This window comes from Gigantopelta aegis, chromosome 9 (genome assembly GCF_016097555.1).
Source record: "Gigantopelta aegis isolate Gae_Host chromosome 9, Gae_host_genome, whole genome shotgun sequence".
Lineage (NCBI taxonomy): Eukaryota > Metazoa > Mollusca > Gastropoda > Neomphalida > Peltospiridae > Gigantopelta > Gigantopelta aegis.
Window position 1 is genome coordinate 56,360,266 of NC_054707.1, and position 18,100 is coordinate 56,378,365.

Genomic DNA, 18,100 nt, shown 5'->3' on the forward strand with positions numbered 1-18,100 from the left:
TATCCTTTTTAGAACTTTTCAGCAACTACCACTATCTTATTTACAAACCCCCAAAGCATTAAAAACTGTCACTGTCTTATTTACAGCGGTTTAAAACACTACACAATCTTATTTACAACTCTTACACAACCAACACTATAACAACTTTAGAAACCTTCCAAAACCATCAGTTTTATTTGCAACCCATCCAACACTATCTTACATATAAACCTTTCAACATTCAAAACTATAATTATTTTATTTACAACTGTTTAAACAGTATCACTATCTTGTTTACAACACTCTCACAATCACCACTATCTTATTTACAAAATCCATCACGGTTTTATTATCAACTTTGCCAATCATTATCTGATTTACAAACTGTATATAACTCTTATTTACAATTCTTTCACAACCATCACTATCTTATTTACGAACCTTCCAAAACCATCACTGTTTTATTTACAACTCTTCCACAACCATAACTATGTTATTGACAAGTGTTCTGAAACCATCAGTGTTATTTACAAACCTTCCAAAAGCATCATTATCTGTATATAGCTCTTATTTACAATTCTTCCACAACCATCACTATCTTATTTACAAACCTTACAAACCCATCACTGTTTTATTTACAACTCTTCAACAATCATCACTATCATATTTACAAACCTCCAAAAACATCACTGTTCTATTCAGAACTCTTCCACAACCATCACTATCTTATTTACAAACCTTCTGAGACCATCAGTTGTATTTGCAGACCTTGCAAAACCACCACTGTCTTATTAGTTACAAGTGTTCCAAAAGCCATACGTTTGCTCCGCATTACGCCATCAGTTTCTCATTTGCAACTTCCCAACAGCTCCGTGTGCCGCGGAGACAGAATGCGTGCTAATGTTAATGAGTGAAAGGATGGGAGATCTGGAACTAAGGAGCTCGACAAAGAGTTTAATTTAGCAGAGCGCTTTCCTCGGCCGTCGTCGGCCGGATCACCACGTCTAAATCCGCAATAAAAGCACGGACGTGCGTCTTAACCTGTCAGAGAGGGGGTGATTTAATCAACGCACGTGACCAATCATCTGCGCGGCCTCTGTGTGTGTGAAATCAGAGTTACATTAGTGTCACTGGGTAACACGCGGGCCTATATCGCCAACACTCTCGTCACAAACGCCTGTGCAGTGGAGGGTAAAATTCCTTCCTTGATTTTAACTTGATTTCCTGCTTAAATCAAATTAGGATTCAAACATTCGTTCCTTGGAACTCACCATATTATAGCTACCCTGGGCTGTCTATCCAGGTCAGTGGGTTAACGGTTAGTTATTGGTGGTTAGTTGGTTTGGTTTCCTTGGACCTCTCCACCGAAACGTTAACGAGACTGTCCTGAGATTGCAGCCATTGTCAGATGTTTTCAGCTAACAAAGCCTTTTTGGAGACTAAAATTACATATTAAACAGATTTTCATGTTTAGAATACCAGCGTCTGTATATTCAATGTGCCTACGGCCGTGTGCTAATGTTTGCAGCATTCATTTTTCAATTTATTTCGTAATATATAATATATTTGTTTCGTACGTATATAAAGTTATTGGAAGGTAAAATCCAGTTTAGGCTACTACAAACATTAGGTCGACAACAAACACCTTGTTTATACAGACAGTGGTATTGTAAGGAAAATATTTTGAATATGTAATTTTAGTCATCAAAAAGGCTCTGTACGTTTTACAATGGCAGCAAGTTTGGGTTAGTCCCTTTAAAACAATCTGAGGTCAGGTCAGGTCATAGGGCTTTACATGCACATTCGGAACAAGCTGTCAACACAATCTAGACTCTTCGTGTTCTTGATTACTGAAATTTGTAAACCACTATTACCAGCACCAGTACTACTACTACTGCCACTACCATCACCACCTCCACTCCTACTACCCCTACCACCACCAATACTACTACTACTACTACTACTACCACAACCACCAATACTACTACTACTTTTACTACCACCACCACCACCAATACTACTACTACTACGACTACTGTATCACACCCTCTTTATAGCCGTCATGTATATTGTGTTATGTCGATTCTCGTTAAAGATTCAGCCATGATTCCGCACATTCAAGCTAAAATTGGCCACTTATCAGATTTGGTTCAGTCAACATTACCGATCTGTGAAACTAGCTAAACGATTAGTATTAGCCGTTACCGATATGACTAGCTAGCGGTATCCGTAACGGAAATGATGTGAATGCGAAACCTCTTTATTATTCATTTCTCGCTTGAGCCTCAGACGTGTACTGTTAATCACCGTATCCCAACCTATAATATATCTCGTTCCAGCCAGTGGACCAAAACAAATGAATGAATGAATGTTTAACGACACCCCAGCACGAAAAATACATCGGCTATTGGGTGTCAAACTATGATGATAAAAGCCAGTGCACCAAGACTGGTATATCAAAGGCTGTGGTATGTGCTATCCTGTCTGTGGGATGGTGCACATAAAAGATCCCTTACTGCTAATCGGAAAGAGTAGCCCATGAAGTGGCGACAGCGGGTTTTCTCTCTCAATATCTGTGTGTTCCTTAACCATATGTCTGACGCCATATAACCGTAAATAAATGTGATGAGTGCTTCGTTAAATAAACATTTCCTTCTTTCCCAACCTATAAAGAACACGGGCAAAGTGTTTGTGAATATCTGTTTAGGCCAAACAAATTATAGCCGATCTCTAATCTAGTTCCAACTTTGATACGACGACGCGGTATTTTAAAAAATAATTTTATTTTGAAAAACATGGATTCAACACACACACACACACGCACATACGCACGCACGCACGCAGTTGCATTTTTATATTGATGTCGATCATTACTTAATGTTTTACCTTTAACATAGTTTAACACCCAATAGCCGATGTATTTTTCGTGCTGGGGGTGTCTTTAAACACCTATTCTAGCTATCTAACTATATGTCTGTCTGTCTATCTAGCTATCTGTCTGTCTGTCTGTCTATCTAGCTATCTGTCTGTCTATCTATCTAGCTGTCTGTCTATCTATCTACCTATCTGTCTGTCTATCTATCTACCTATCTGTCTGTCTGTCTATCTATCTACCTATCTGTCTATCTATCTATCTACCTATCTGTCTGTGTGTCTATCTATCTATCTATCTATCTATCTGTCTGTCTGTCTGTCTATCTATCTATACCCTCCTCATTTGCCTTGGTCCCTCCTAATTGGCCATGGTGTCCTCTCATTGACCATGGTGTCCCCTCATTTGTCTTGGTGTCCCCTCATTGGCCATGGTGTCCTCTCATTGGCCACGGTGTCCCCTCATTTGCCTTGGTGTCCCTTCATTGGCCATGGTGTCCCTTCATTGGCCATGGTGTCCTCTCATTGGCTATGGTGTCCCCTCATTTGCCTTGGTACCCTAAATGCTTTCCTTCACATTTTCCATATATGCAAAGCAACTTTAATGACTTCGACTTTACCCCCAAAAGAATATCACGGTGTGGTACATTATTATTAGACGAGTTGGTGCGGCATTATTTCTGGCATACATGGCATTGTTGAAGCTACCACGGTAAATATGAAGAAAAAACCCCCACCCAAAAATAAACCATGATGACACATAGGGTCAAAAACGACGCGCGCTGACCTATGACCAGTATATATTATATACTGGCCTTATTGGGGGTTTTAATTAACATTCAGCACATAGTTAATGTAGAATTTCAAAGTTCTCCAGATGAGCTAATAGTCGTCTACAGAAGTGTTGAATTAATCACCGAAGTTGCTGTTTGCACTTAAGTGATTCCCAACACACCTTGCCATCGCCAGCTTAAACCAGTTGTAACAAATATTGTCAGATCGTGTTAATTTCAACCCCTGTCGGTCGACTAATGCGATAAAAAAGCCACTACTGGTGTTGGATTCTTCCTAAAGCCTCTGGAATGTCATTCAGATGTCACTAGTCTCGATAGCCTCGCTCATTTCTCAATCACTAATTTGTCATGCGCTCCCAACGCGATCCCGCCACTCCGTCTACAGGCCTAGCAACGATTGATGGAAATCGCCAAAATGCTGCCATTTTTGCCTACTTGTACAGCTCACGACAAAATTAATGTGTCTCCTGCTAATCCAAACAAGTCATTTTGCCACAATAAAAATAAATTTAGGCAATTTGGATTGTTCACTGTTTCTCATTATCACTACATCTAAACGGTTATCGATCGACTGGCTGTCAGCCTGCACTGGCCGTAGGCGGAAACGGGAAACGGGAAACAGTTTAACGCACTTCTACCAGTTTGTCTAACGAGAACCCGTTCACTCTGCAATAACGACATAGTGAAGTAAAACAAGTGCACTCCTCGTTTTGACAAACAGTAACAGTAACCATGTATTATCAAAATAAAAAATAAATAAAAAAGACCACCTTTATAGTAAGTACAAAGAGGTCAAACGTAATTTTCTACATACAACTCACTACATTGAGTCGATTGACATATCACAATGTTGACATTTCTTGTGGTGAACAATGTACAAATATTATTATACCAAATCTAAAATAATTATATACCAAATCTAAAATATAGTACCGGCATCGGTGGTGTCGTGGTTACACCATCGGATATAAGGCTGGTAGGTATTGTGTTCGCAGCCCGGTACCGGCTCCCACCCAGAGCGAGTTTTAACGACTCAATGGGTAGGTGTAAGGCCACTACACCGATATTTCTCTCACTAACGGCTAACTACTAACTACTAAGGTCTCACTACACAGATCACTTGCGGGTGAGAGTTCATTCATCACGTCCTCTATAGTTCCTAATTGTGACACATGTTATGGTTCACATATTCACTTCTAGGAAATGATGAAGAATTAAAACAATATGTATGTTTAATGGTAAGCCTTCTGGCTGTATTTTACCCATGTTATTTTGTAATATTGTACATCGACCTTTTGGGACATGGGTGTACAGCGCAAGAGACAGCTGGAGTGAATCGGTTAATGAACCACCTGTTCAGATCGGTACTACAGTTAGATATGGTCATATAGCAAACAACTGAGACAGAAATGTTCTCAATTTTGGAGTGAAAATAAATGCTTATAAAATGTATGTTCGCAATGGTGTATGTTGTTAGTGCCAGTGAGAACCCATTCTATTGGCAATCTTCGTTTGGGCAATTTAACATGGGTTTCAATGGCAGATGACATCTGTGTAGTGAGACCATAATGTAAACATGAAATTACTGTTTATCCCCCAAAAAATAAATTTAGCAAGCCAAAATGAAAATGTACTAGTGTAGCATCCTTATAAAATTAAAAGGTAATTTCATCGATGTGGATTTGAGCCAAGCTTATGGGGGCCCTATTTGGGTAAATATTATTTTTATTTTATTTGTATTTTTTAGGGGTGTGTGTGTTAAAATGTATATTCTAGTGTTCTTACATGTAATATATAAATTGATATGAGTGTCTAACACTGAGTTTCTCATTGTAAAAGGTCAAAATTCAAGGTCACACGGTCAATATCCAAATTCACCCTAATTTCTGTGATTTTGTTCATAATGAATTTTTTCGAATGTACAGTCATAGTCACAAACAGTTTTGATGGTATTGTGAATATATAAGATAGTATTCTACTATAAAAGTAGAATTTGTATCTGCCATTAATAATGTGTGGATCTTCATGCTGAAATATACAGAAAAAAAAGGATTTCAACACTTCACTATGGAACAATTGTTGCCCATAGCAACAATTGATGAAAACGAATTTATTTAATGAACTAACTAGATAATCAGCTTCTTTGTATGTTCCCTTTATCACAGCTACCAACAAGATCATACATTACCATATAATGGCTGTTTGTTTGATGGCCATCTATTGTGTAGATGACCAAGGAGTAACAATGTAAAAGTGTAACAACCACATGGCACAGGGTTATCACATTTATCATGATATCATAATATACATGTTATGTACCTGCAAATTCTCTATTTTAAAATAATAATAATAATGTGATAACAGAGAAAATGTCAACATCTATTGTTTTCTACGAAATATATCTTACTACATTTAATTTTTTTTTTTTTTTTACAAACAGGATTAACTTTGATTATCGGTGTACACGTCATTTATTATATACTCTTTTTTCACGGTATCGCGGTATTTGTATTTTTCAAAGTTTAGCACGCGCAAATCCGCCTAATAGCAAATTTAATTATATAAACACGTTGACAGATAGTTCTCTGTCATCTCTGTGAAGAAATTTGAAATAATTATACTACTAACTCGAATCATAGCAACCCCCCCCCAAACCCCCCCCAACCCCCCCCAAAAAAAAAAAAAAACAAAAAAACAACCAACAACCCCAAAACAAAACAAACAAACAAACAACAAAACCAACCTAATGTAAATTTAATTTTAAAATATACATGCTTTACACTTGGTAAATTCGAATTATTGAGGTCTCACTACACAGATCACTTCCGGGTGAGAGTTCATTTATCACGGTCCACTATAGTTCCTAATTGTGGCACATGTTATGGTCCACATACTCAGTTCTAGGAAATGGTGAAGAATTAAAACAATATGTATGTTTAATGGTAAGCCTTCTGGCTGTATTTTGCCCATGTTATTTTGTAATATTGTGCATCGACCTTTTGGGACATGGGTATATAGTGCAAGTGACAGCCGCAGTGATTCGGTTAATGAACCACCTGTTCGGACCGGTACTACAGCCAGATGCGGTAAATAGCAAAAAACTGAGACGGAAATGTTCACAATTTTGGAGTGAATATAAATGCTTATATAATGTATGTTCGCAATGGTGTATGTTGTTAGTGCCAACGAGAACCCGTTCTATGGGTAATCTTCGCTTGAAGTTGGGCAGTTTAACATGGGTTTCAATGGCAGATGACATCTGTGTAGTGAGACCTGAGTTGAAATTAAATCGGTGTAGGTTTGTTTCAGGTGCCCGTCAACCGATTACATGTACTAGAAATCTATGTCCTTGGCTTTAAATCACGTGGCAGTATCGTGAAACAGAAAGCAGAAATGTCTGGAATATAACGCTATGCTATTAACAAAAACAAAACCTGCTTTACTAAAAAAAAAAATTGTTGGTGTACGTGATCAAAACGACAGAGTAAAATATATTTTTCGATGTTACCTGCATTGTACGAAATTAAACACAACAAAACCGACGAGATCTTAATAATAAGTGAACTCCTAGCTGATTGGTTCAGTGTAAAGTTAACCAACCAATCGTGTTTCGATTTATAAAAAGTATTCTAGGAAGTTCATTGTGAACAGAATGGAAAGGGTTTGTGGCGTTGTGGAATGGATTCAATAAACAAATACAAACGTTATTTCGCGCCCGTCAGATTGAGTTGACGGGCGTGTTAGCGCTCGCGCCCGTCAAAAACGAAAGTCTGTTACGGTTAGCTAGTCCCACGCGAGAATGTATTCATTCGAGTGATTTTCGTGCTTATATCCAATTAAAGTTCAAGCTGGCTGTCCTGGACTATCACCTCAGCTTTCTGGGCTGTCTGTCCAGGACAGCAGGTTAGTGATTCGTTAAGCATTTTAGCGAGAGAGAAGTCTGTGTAGTGGATATATACCTACCCCGTGAATCGCTATTAAACTCACTCTGGGTGGAACAGGGATGCCGGGGTGCGAACCCAGTACCTACCAGTTTTTGGTTCGATGGCTTAACCACTAAACCACCGAGGCCGGTTCATGAGAATTGGTGCTAATCAGTGGCGGTATGTGATTGGTAATTTTGTGTGATTAGGTGTTAAAGTTACGTTCTCTGGTTACCATATTATAACATCATGTACAAATGTGAAATACAAGCTCAAATGCACTTTTAAAAAAGTCGTGTGTGTTCGCTATGAACGGATATCGTCAAACGTATACGATTGATTCGTCGCCTGTGCCGCCATAGCTCGGCAAAGCACAAACGACAGCCTGTTGTGAGTTTCAGTTAACACGTGCGTTTGCCGATTTCAAATTGTTGGGTTCGTCTCAAAAACTTAAAAGAGAAATCTTGCGCTGTACGAAGAACGTTCGGTTGAGGATACGGTACTAGAGTCTTTAGTTAAAACCGGTTTGATCTTGACAACGTATTATCAACAGTCGTACCTTCCTATTTCAGAACTGATATTTTATAAAGTGTTAGTAGAACTTTCAAAGTTTAGTTTGTATACTAGTAACACATTAATCATGTATATATTTTTAAAATAAAATATACTAAAGTAGACAATGAACGTTTTCACTTCTTAATTCTAAGTGTTAAAATCAACAAATTCAAATAAATATTATTTCGTTTGGAAAGGGTAAAGTTAGTGTGTGTGTGTGTGTGTGGGGGGGGGGGGGGGTGTTGTTTAACGACATCAAAGATAAAGCATAGTGATTTAATAATCATCCGACCAATACAACCGTAAATAAAATGTGTTGAGTGCGTCGTTAAATAAAACATCTATCCTTCCTTCCATCTGCTGTTGGATGTCTAACATTTGGTAATTTTGACATATAATCTTAGAGATGTTGTGCAGAGGTCGAAACCCTTACTTGCCCAAGCTTAAAAAAAATTGAAATGTATTTTGTGGGGGAGCATGGCCCCATATAAACTTCGCTCAACACAGTCTATAACCCCAACCCCGCTGAAATCCCTGCACACGCGCCTTGGAAACCCGCTACATTTTTTTTTTAGCATTTCCAAAAAACACCTTTTTAAGTCTAAGAAATGAATAAAAATAACATATAGTCTTAAAAAATGTTACGTAAATCGAACACAGTACCCTCTTCCTCTACCCCTAGAGCGTTACGTAATAAGTAATACCCCCTTACATGTAACGCGTATGCCAACACTGGCCACTGTCAAAATTTCAAGGCAAATCCCCCACCCACCGACCCTTGGAATTCTATACTTGTGATAAGCCAATGGAAACCGAGATCGGTACGAGCCCGTTAAAAGTGTCCCACTTTCAAAATACTGGCTTTGTTTTTTACCTGGATATGCACCAAACGTGATTGGATTTTTCTGTTCTGTATGCTTAAATAATAAAAATATTCCGGATACTGCCGCTTTAATTAAAGTGCTACGGTAGATTTTTTATTTTTGATAAATGAAATCAGTCATTTCTTTGATTTTATTGTTTAGGTTATCCATTTTCGTGCATCCAAAGTGTTTCTAGTCATCCTGATGTTTTTTATATCACGAAATGCATTTTTCATATTTAAAAAAGCCACCCCAAAACCAACACGTACCTTTGTGACCGTCTGCCTTTTAAGAGTATTTCCCCGTTTTAGCGTCACAAAATCTTGACTCACTTTTTGTAACTTTATCCAGATGTAACAGGTCTGTAGATTAATAAAACTTAGTGTCCATTTTCACGGGTTGGAACTAGGATAGGTGGCGTGTGTGGTTATTTCGCGTTATTATCACGGAAACTGGTTCTGTTTGGTGACTTTACTTCTCTGCTACATGTGACAAGTGTGTTTTGTAGATCAAATTTAAAGTTTAATTTGTTTAATGACACCCCGAGAGCACATTGATCTAATAACCAGTGGTTACTGGATGTCGTGCACATCATATTCTTATATATATAGTCTTAGAGAAAACTCGCTACATTTCTCCTTTAGCAGCAAGGGATCTTTTATATACACTTTCTCACAGACAGGACACATGCACCACAGCCTTTGATACACCAGGGGCGAGACGTAGCCCAGTGGTAAAGCGCTCGCATGATGCACGGTCGGTTTGGGATCGATCCCCGTCAGTGGGCCCATTGGGCTATTTCTCGCTCCAACCAGTGCACCACGACTGGTACATGACCGTGGTAGGTGCTATCTTGTCTGTGGGATGGTGCATATAAAAGATCCCTTGCTGGTAATCGAAAAGAGTAGCCCGTGAAGTGGCGACAGCGGGTTTCCTCCCTCACTATCTGTGTGGTCCTTAGTCCGACACTATATAACCGTAAATGAAAACATGTGTTTGTCATTATATAAACCATTTCCTTCCTTCCATTATACACTAGTCGTGGAGCAGTGGTTAGGACAGGCTTGCAGATAACTTTTCAAGCAAGCCTGTCGTGAACCTAACCTCTTATTTCGCCAGAGAGATCTATCTGTCCAAGACAGGGTAGCATCATATGGAAAATGGGATTAAATACACATCACTGTAACAAGTGCTTAAAAACCTTTGGGCGGTTGACATTCAGAAATAAAGCTTTATTGACATGACACAATGTGAAATGCGATTAAAAATAATAAACCGCATTTTCTTCAACAGAACACCCTGTTACTAATGCATGTTAAAATTAAATTGATCAGCAGACTCAGTGATGCGTTGAATTTACATTATGTCCTAAAGTTGCTGATGCGTGGACGTTTGGACCGAACGTTATCAATCAACATTTATGGACGCTTATTGACGCCAGTAGGAATTAAAGGAAAGGAATGTTCATTTAAGAGAGAGAGAGAGAGAGAGAGAGAGAGAGAGAGAGAGAGAGAGAGAGAGAGAGAGAGAGAGAGAGAGAGAGAGAGAGAGAGAGAGAGAAGACAAACCACGGAGATGACGCCAATACACACAGACCGATAAGGCGTTTGCACTAAGTTAACTGTACTTTTTCAATGTTTTCTCTTTGATCTACTCTGTCAGTGTCGATAGCATGCATGTATGACAGTTATTCGTGCTGGATGCACATGAGGATGTTCTAATTGGCGTCTAGGACGTCATCGCATCTCGTTGACATTTACTCTCGTGTTAACATAAGACAGGCGACGGAGTTCTGTAAACCTCTACAACATGACTAGTGCATTTCCTCGAAGCGTTTTCATCAAATTACAACATTTGATCTAAAACGTACATTGTATCTTGACGGGTATGATAATACGTATTGGCACGAGCACGAGTAACGTGACTGTTCTAATAATACGTATGTTCTCCAACACGTGTCACGTGACTGTTTTGATAATACCTATTGACACCGGCACGAGTCACGTGACTGTTCTCATAATACCTATTGATACCAGCACGAACCACGTGACTGTTCTCATAGTACCTATTGACACCAGCACGAGTCACGTGATTGCTCTGATAATACGTATTGTCACTTGCACGAGTCATATAACTCTTCTGATATTAACACTAACACCCATTTTATACGTTAGTTCTAATAATATGTATTAGCAGTAACATTGCATAAAATGCCTTCAGAAACATGAATGATTTATTTTCCACCAAATCTGCACAGGCACGCTCATTTTCTGTCTGATGTTGTCTCTTGAAAAAATTTGCTTCAAAACAGTAAACCCAACACTAAATGTATTCTGAATCATATGGTGAAGTTCCAATTATGAGCATTTCAGCATCTTGTAAACCCTACGAAACGAAAGTAAAACATTGGGCATGTGCTCGTTCGTACAAGTGCTTGTGTGTATGTGGCCAATTACTGGACATTGCGTAACAGCAACTGAATTGCTTTGAAAGAGTTTCCACATGTTCTAATTTTATGTAGGAATCTGACGGTAAACATACATTCGTGATATGACGTTGTTGGTATTAGTTATTGATACTAAAACATTCATGATATGACTTGTTGGTAAGAGTTATTGGTACCATAACATTTATGAGATGACTGTTTTGATAATAGTTATTGGTACCGAAACCTTCATGATATGACTTGTTGGTAAAAGTTATTAGTACCAACACATTTATGATATGACTGTTTTGATAATAGTTATTGGCACAAAAACATTCATGATATGACTCTTTGGTAGTATTTAGTGGCACAAAAACATTCATGATACGACTGTTTTGATAATAGTTGTCGGTATCAAAAACTGGCATGATACGACTGTTTTAGTAATAGTTATCGGCACCAATACCAGCATACTGCTTAGGTTTAATCATATTTATTGACACTAACATTTGGACGATATGACTTTTGATAATAAGTATCGACACTAACTCACGAATATTATGACTGCTTTGATAATACATACAGACAATAATACATAATGATATAATAATGTTATATACAACGTCAATTCGCTAACAAGTATCGGCACTAACATGGATCGTAGACTGTTCTTCTAACAGGTGTTGACACCAACATGTGCATGCTTTTATACTGGAGTAAGTTGATGCTAAGAACTCGCACCAGGCCTGGTGCATTGCCTGCGTGTGACGTCATTAGGGATTGAATCTCGACTCACACAGTTTTATAAGCACGGTCCCAGGTCACTTGGTGATTGTGTGGTGTGGATTGTGTTGGAAACATCACTAGACCCCACAATATGGTTCATTAATCGGGATCTTCGTTTGTCCTAATTGTGACACTTAATATGGTTCATATGTTCACCTCTAGTAACTGAGACAGAATTTTAACAATTAGTCATTTTGCATTTTGTCCGCGATGTTTTTTTTTATATTGTGCATTTACCTTTTGGGCTATGGGTATACTGCGGCACAGGTGGTCGGTATGAATCGATTCCTGCACTACTCGAAAGAACAGATACCACATCCAGAAAATGTTTTCAATTTTGGAGTAAACCTAATTGAAGATACAAAATATTTTCGAAATTATGTATGTCTGGTGCAAATAAGAACTTATTTTATAAGAAGTTTTCATTTTAAGATGGACAATTTATAATGGGTGTTAACAATAGACAGCATATCATTTGCTGATTCCCTTTCTACGATCACCTTGTTTTTCCTCCCTCAGTATGTCACTAGAATTATTAGTATTCTCTGTGCCAGTCGTGTTTAGTGGTTTCACGTCCTGATACACGTGCCAGTCGTGTTTAGTGGCTTAATGTCCTAATACACGTGCCAGTCGTGTTTAGTGGTTTCACGTCCTAATACACGTGCCAGTCGTGTTTAGTGGTTTCACGTCCTAATACACGTGCCAGTCGTGTTTAGTGGCTTAATGTCCTAATACACGTGCCAGTCGTGTTTAGTGGTTTCACGTCCTAATACACGTGCCAGTCGTGTTTAGTGGTTTAATGTCCTAATACACGTGCCAGTCGTGTTTAGTGGTTTCACGTCCTAATACACGTGCCAGTCGTGTTTAGTGGTTTCACGTCCTAATACACGTGTCAGTCGTGTTTAGTGGTTTCACGTCCTGATACACGTGTCTGTCGTGTTTAGTGGTTTCACGTCCTGATACACATGTCAGTCGTGTTTAGTGGTTTCACGTCCTGATACATGTGTCTGTCGTGTTTAGTGGTTTCACGTCCTGATACACGTGTCAGTCGTGTTTAGTGGTTTCACGTCCTGATACACGTGTCAGTCGTGTTTAGTGGTTCCACATCCTGATACCCGTGTCAGTCGTGTTTGGTGGTTTCAAGTCCTAGTACACGTGTCAGGTTTGTTTGGTGGTTTCACGTCCTAATACACGTGCCAGTCGTGTTTAATGGTTCCACGTCCTAATACACGTGCTAGTCGTATTTAGTGGTTTCACGTCCTGATACATGTGCCAGTCGTGTTTAATGGTTCCACGTTCTGATACACGTGCCAGTCGTGTTTAGTGGTTTCACGTCCTAATACACGCGCCAGTCATGTTTAATGGTTCCACGTCCTAATACACGTGCTAGTCGTGTTTAGTGGTTTCACGTCCTGATACACGTGCCAGTCGTGTTTAATGGTTCCACGTCCTAATACACGTGCCAGTCGTGTTTAGTGGTTTCACGTCCTAATATACGTCAGTCGTGTTTAGTGGTTTCACGTTCTAATACACGTGCCAGACGTGTTTAATGGTTTCACGTCCTAATACACGTGCCAGTCGTGTTTAATGCTTTCACGTCCTGATACACATGTCAGTCGTGTTTAGTGGTTCCACGTCCTGATACCCGTGTCAGTCGTGTTTGGTGGTTTCAAGTCCTAGTATACGTGTCAGGTTTGTTTGGTGGTTTCACGTCCTAATACACGTGCCAGTCGTGTTTAGTGGTTTCACGTCCTAATACACGTGCCAGTCGTGTTTAGTGGTTTAATGTCCTGATACACGTGCCCAGTCGTGTTTAGTGGTTTGACGCCCTAATACACGTGCCAGTCGTGTTTAGTGGTTTCACGCCCTAATACACGTGTCAGTCGTGTTTAGTGGTTTCACGTCCTAATACACGTGTCAGTCGTGTTTAGTGGTTTCACGTCCCAATACACGTGTCAGTAGTGTTTAGTGGTTTCACGTCCTGATACACATGTCAGTCGTGTTTAATGGTTCCACGTCCTGATACCCGTGTCATTCGTGTTTGGTGGTTTCAAGTCCTAATACACGTGCCAGTCGTGTTTAATGGTTCCACGTCCTAATACACGTGCTAGTCGTGTTTAGTGGTTTCACGTCCTGATACACGTGTCAGTCGTGTTTAGTGGTTTCAAGTCCTAGTACACGTGTCAGGTTTGTTTGGTGGTTTCACGTCCTAATACACGTGCCAGTCGTGTTTAATGGTTCCACGTCCTAATACACGTGCTAGTCGTATTTAGTGGTTTCACGTCCTGATACATGTGCCAGTCGTGTTTAATGGTTCCACGTTCTGATACACGTGCCAGTCGTGTTTAGTGGTTTCACGTCCTAATACACGCGCCAGTCATGTTTAATGGTTCCACGTCCTAATACACGTGCTAGTCGTGTTTAGTGGTTTCACGTCCTGATACACGTGCCAGTCGTGTTTAATGGTTCCACGTCCTAATACACGTGCCAGTCGTGTTTAGTGGTTTCACGTCCTAATATACGTCAGTCGTGTTTAGTGGTTTCACGTTCTAATACACGTGCCAGACGTGTTTAATGGTTTCACGTCCTAATACACGTGCCAGTCGTGTTTAATGCTTTCACGTCCTGATACACATGTCAGTCGTGTTTAGTGGTTCCACGTCCTGATACCCGTGTCAGTCGTGTTTGGTGGTTTCAAGTCCTAGTATACGTGTCAGGTTTGTTTGGTGGTTTCACGTCCTAATACACGTGCCAGTCGTGTTTAGTGGTTTCACGTCCTAATACACGTGCCAGTCGTGTTTAGTGGTTTAATGTCCTGATACACGTGCCCAGTCGTGTTTAGTGGTTTGACGCCCTAATACACGTGCCAGTCGTGTTTAGTGGTTTCACGCCCTAATACACGTGTCAGTCGTGTTTAGTGGTTTCACGTCCTAATACACGTGTCAGTCGTGTTTAGTGGTTTCACGTCCCAATACACGTGTCAGTAGTGTTTAGTGGTTTCACGTCCTGATACACATGTCAGTCGTGTTTAATGGTTCCACGTCCTGATACCCGTGTCATTCGTGTTTGGTGGTTTCAAGTCCTAATACACGTGCCAGTCGTGTTTAATGGTTCCACGTCCTAATACACGTGCTAGTCGTGTTTAGTGGTTTCACGTCCTGATACACGTGTCAGTCGTGTTTAGTGGTTTCAAGTCCTAGTACACGTGTCAGGTTTGTTTGGTGGTTTCACGTCCTAATACACGTGCCAGTCGTGTTTAGTGGTTTCACGTCCTAATACACGTGCCAGTCGTGTTTAGTGGCTTAATGTCCTGATACACGTGCCCAGTCGTGTTTAGTGGTTTGACGCCCTAATACACGTGCCAGTCGTGTTTAGTGGTTTCACGCCCTAATACACGTGTCAGTCGTGTTTAGTGGTTTCACGTCCTAATACACGTGTCAGTCGTGTTTAGTGGTTTCACGTCCCAATACACGTGTCAGTAGTGTTTAGTGGTTTCACGTCCTGATACACATGTCAGTCGTGTTTAATGGTTCCACGTCCTGATACCCGTGTCATTCGTGTTTGGTGGTTTCAAGTCCTAATACACGTGCCAGTCGTGTTTAATGGTTCCACGTCCTAATACACGTGCTAGTCGTGTTTAGTGGTTTCACGTCCTGATACACGTGTCAGTCGTGTTTAGTGGTTTCAAGTCCTAGTACACGTGTCAGTTTTGTTTGGTTGTTTCACGTCCTAATACACGTGCCAGTCGTGTTTAATGGTTTCACTTCCTAATACACTTGCCAGTAGTGTTTAGTGGTTTCACGTCCTAATACACATGTCAGTCGTGTTTAGTGGTTTCACGTCCTAATACACATGTCAGCCGTGTTTAGTGGTTCCACGTCCTGATACACGTGTCAGTCGTGTTTAGTGGTTTCACGTCCTGATACACGTGTAAGTCGTATTTAGTGGTTTCATGTCTTGATACACGTGTAGGCGTTTTCACGCCATGATACACGTGCCATTCATGCCTAATGGTTTCAAGTCCTAATGCACACTGATTGAGACTGTTCCCAACTCACAGCACATCATGTTCACATGGCTATGTCCCGCATCTAACTATTTTAATGGAAAGTCGTTTGTCTACCGAGTTTCGTGGAAAACCCATTCATCTTGGTCTGAAACCACATTTAATATAGGCTTTTTTGTCTCTTGGCCAGATCCAGCACCGCGTAGTTTGACGGTAAATAAATATTGTTTAAACCAAATCGCATTTGCGCACTCACTCGCGAGTATACCCTTTAATGGTGGAATTCATCAGAGAAACAAATGTATTCTTTGTTTTTAATCATGGGCATTTACTCTGTTTGACGAATGACTAAATGGTACCGAAGACAAACAGATGTGATGTATGTGTCCACACAAATCTATTTTGTTGAGTTGGTGGACTCATTTTACCACACTATGAATATCAAATTGGCCTGACTGGTAATTTACTAATAACTATATGACAATTACTGGGAAAACCGCCTGAATTGCGAACCTGTTACTTTGTGCTTGTTCTGGCTGCTCTGCCCGGAAGCTGTTTGTTTGAAGCAAATGACGGACAAAACGCTGCTAGTTTTTGACATGAAACTGTTTGACTTGGAATTAGTTGTTAGAGGTTTCCAAACAGAAGCTCACCGGCCTCGGGTAGCTAATCATAATTAGCCCGGATGTTTCCTCACAGCAAGAGGCAGCTGATTCGAATAGATACTTGCTCCCAGCCACTGATTAATTCCTGATTCATAGATCACCTGTTGCTAGGCAGGGCGCGTGTCTTTTCACGGTCACAAATAGGCAGCCATAGAGTTGATGATTGGATACATTGATCACAACAAAATAGCGGCAATCGGAATGACCACCGCGAAACAATGACGTAAACAAACGAAGATGACTAGAAAGAGCGGACCCACTCGTAGTTTAGTCAACGACCTCGGTGTGGTAGTCGGAATATATCGTAGTTTCCTGTACTCACTATATTATATACTTTGGCAAGATATGATGACTAGATACATTTCGAAGTTTTCGGTCACCGTGAAAAAAAATATAGGTCACGTGGCATAAGCCCGACTCTACTCCGGTATTTCAGTCTGGATTTTCAATAACATAGTCTTTAAATAACGTTTTAAATAACGTTTTGTGTCTCGATAAAGATATAAAAGTGATATATTTATTTATGAATATGAGAAAATGTAGCTAGCGTCTTACAAAGAATTACGTCATGTATCATGTATGGCATCATACTGCGAAAAGCTTCGCTAGGCTGATGATACTGAATTTACATTAAAACCCCAGTTAGTGACAAAAAGGAATAAATATGATTTTATTTTACTATTCTTAAACAGATCGTACTATAATTGCCATTCTTATAGTGTGTAAAGCGATTCTATAATGGTCGTGTAAAGCAATTCCGTGGTGTAAAGCAATTCTCTGGTCGATATTTCCATGGACATTAAACACTGTCACGTTCAATTTTTAAACGCAAACTGTTCAATAGAAAAATCATTAATTAATTAAATATGTGAAAATGTAATATTTACATTAATTAAATGCGTTAGATATTGAAAGGTACATAGTGCTTATAAAGATCTATTAGTTTGAAAATATATAAAGAAGACATCGAAACATTGCTTAAAAATTGAATGAGAAATGAAACTGGTAAAACAGTGACGTAGTAATCTATATTTTTGGTAAGAGTGGCCCTGACCTTTGACGCAGAGAGACGAAACATGAACTCGTTCAACATATATTCCTATATATGAAATTACATGAAAATCGGAAGAGAAACGAAGTCGCTACATCAGTGACGTCATATTTCTATTTTTAGTAACAGTGACCATGACATTGAATGCAGGGAGACAAATCGGGAACTAGTTCAAAATACCG

General features: G+C 39.7%; 1 protein-coding gene across 3 annotated transcripts in view; it reads left to right on the plus strand.

Annotated features, from left to right (window-relative positions):
• The window catches only part of LOC121382056, a 116,827-nt gene that overhangs the window by 40,416 nt on the left and 58,311 nt on the right, over positions 1–18,100 (plus strand). The window lies entirely within an intron of this gene.